We start from the raw sequence: 2,787 nt of genomic DNA on the forward strand, positions 1-2,787 counted from the left end.
AAGGAATGTTTATATGGTAGATTTAAATGCTGTGCCTACTAACTCTTTTTCGTGTATGAAAGTTACACTTGATGATCCTTGTTTATGGCATAAACGTTTTGGTCACATTAGCTCACTAACCTTGAATAAACTCAAGAAGTGGGAGTTGGTTGAAGGGTTACCTAAGATCAAATTCGACCAAGAAAAGATGTGTGACACGTGTGCAAGGTGCAAACAAGTAAGATCATCGTTCAAACCTAAAAGAGTAGTAAGCACAAATGAGGCCTTGGAACTAGTACACATGGATTTATGTGGACCTATGAAGGTAAGGAGTAGAGAAGGATCCAGGTACGTCTTTGTTCTTGTAGACGACTACTCAAGGTATGTATGGCCTATCTTTCTTCATTCAAAAGACGAAACTTTTGATGAATTTGATTGTCTTATGAAACGTGTTCAAAATAAATATAAGACTAATCTAGTATCTATTCGTACGGATCATGGCACCGAATTTGATAATCAAACCTTTATAGAATATTGTAGAGTTAATGGTGTAGGGCATAACTTTTCTGCACCAAGAACTCCGCAACAAAACGGTGTCGTTGAACGTATGAATAGAACCTTAGAAGATATGGCACGTACAATGCTCTTGTGTAGCGGTTTACCTCGTTACTTTTGGGCTGAAGCTATTAGTACTTCTTGCTACATCCATAATCGTGCAATGATCCGACCTATCCTTAAGAAAACCCCCTATGAACTCCTTAGAGGTCGAAAACCTAATATCTCCCATCTTCGTTGTTTTGGGAGTAAATGTTTTGTACATAATAACGGTAAAAACCGTTTAAGCAAATTCGACCCTAGGAGTGATGAGGCGATTTTTATAGGATACTCAGATCATAGCAAGGCTTACAAAGTATTCAATAAGAGAACTCTCTGTATTGAAGAAAGTATCCACGTTATCTTTGATGAAGATAACATGTTCGACAAGCCTTTACAGGATGAGGAAGAAGACTTGAATGAACCCGACTTTCGTCTTTCAAGAGACGATCCCCCGGATTTGGAATTAGAGGATAATGAAATTGAGGGAATAAACGATGAACTCGATCGTTCCTCAAAAGACAAAAAGGAGAAGGACAAAGTTATAGTTGATGATACTATAACATCGACTCAAAATAAGAACTCCCAAACCTATGTTATAGATGATGTTACTGTAACATTGAATTCAAATCAAAGTGGAGAGCCCGAGGTTATAATCGGCTCAAATACAACTCCCGGATTGGATTCAGGGGGAACCTCCTCTAATTCCGAGCCAAACGAAGTCGGGCAAAGCTCAAATAATGAGGAATAACCAAGCACTTCGACGAAGTGGAAATACAAGAACTCACACCCCATGGACAATATTCTTGGGAATATTAAGAAGGGTGTTCAAACAAGACGTTCCTTAAACAACTTCTGTTCCTTCTACTCTTTCCTATCCATGATCGAACCAAAGAACATACATGAAGGTCTTGCTGAATCAGATTGGATTATAGTTATGCAAGAAGAGCTTCAACAGTTCGAAAGAAACAAGGTTTGGCATTTAGTTCCTAGACCAAAAGATCGGACAGTTATTGGAACACGGTGGGTCTTCCGGAATAAATTAGACGATGCCGGAGTCATTGTCAGAAATAAGGTTAGATTGGTGGTTCAAGGATATAATCAACAAGAAGGAATAGATTATGACGAGACTTTCGCACCTGTTGCTCGTCTTGAAGCTATTAGACTTCTGATAACATTCGCCGCACACAAAGGAATGAAGCTCTTTCAGATGGATGTCAAGACGACATTCTTGAACGGTTATCTACAAGAAGAAGTCTTCGTTGAACAACCCCCTGGTTTTAAGAATATCAAATTTGAGGATCACGTGTTCAAATTAGATAAAGCCCTATACGGATTGAAGCAAGCACCTAGGGCTTGGTACGACAGATTATCCAAGTTTCTACTTGACAGTGGATTCAGTAGAGGATCCGTCGACAAAACCCTATTTCTGAAAACTGAGGATTCTGACCTTTTGGTTGTTCAAATATACGTCGATGATATCATCTTTGGATCGACCAACCTACGTCTATGCAAATACTTTTCTGAGTTAATGACTTCCGAGTTCGAGATGAGTATGATGGGAGAATTGAAATTCTTCCTAGGTCTACAAATACAACAAACAGATGAAGGCATTAAGATCCATCAACAGAAATACATCAAAGAATTGATTCGGAAATTTGGAATGGAAAATTCACACGCTATGCCTACTCCAATGGTCGAGAATAAGAAATTGACATTGGATGAAAACGGTAAATCAGTTGATGAAACTACCTACCGTGGGATGATTGGGTCACTGTTATATTTGACCGCAAGTAGACCTGATATTATGTTTAGCGTATGCGTTTGTGCGAGATATCAATCGTCTCCCAAAGAATCGCATATGACGGCCGTAAAAAGAATTTTACGTTATTTAATTGGGACGGCCAACTTATACCTATGGTATCCAATGGAGTATAATTTTGACCTAGTCGGTTATTCTGATGCCGACTACGCAGGATGTTCTCTAGACAGGAAAAGCACGTCGGGTGTCGCCACTTTTATCGGACCTTGTATCATTACGTGGGGTTCGAAGAAACAAAATTCGGTTGCTCTCTCAACTGCTGAAGCCGAGTATATTGCTCATAGGATCTGGTATGTACTCAACTTTTATGGCTTAAACAACAATTACGTGATTATGGTGTTGACGTAGGATGTATTCCTATTTTATGTGATAATACTAGTGCGATTATTATT

The sequence above is a fragment of the Silene latifolia genome, chromosome 7 (genome assembly GCF_048544455.1).
Source record: "Silene latifolia isolate original U9 population chromosome 7, ASM4854445v1, whole genome shotgun sequence".
Classification (NCBI taxonomy): domain Eukaryota; kingdom Viridiplantae; phylum Streptophyta; class Magnoliopsida; order Caryophyllales; family Caryophyllaceae; genus Silene; species Silene latifolia.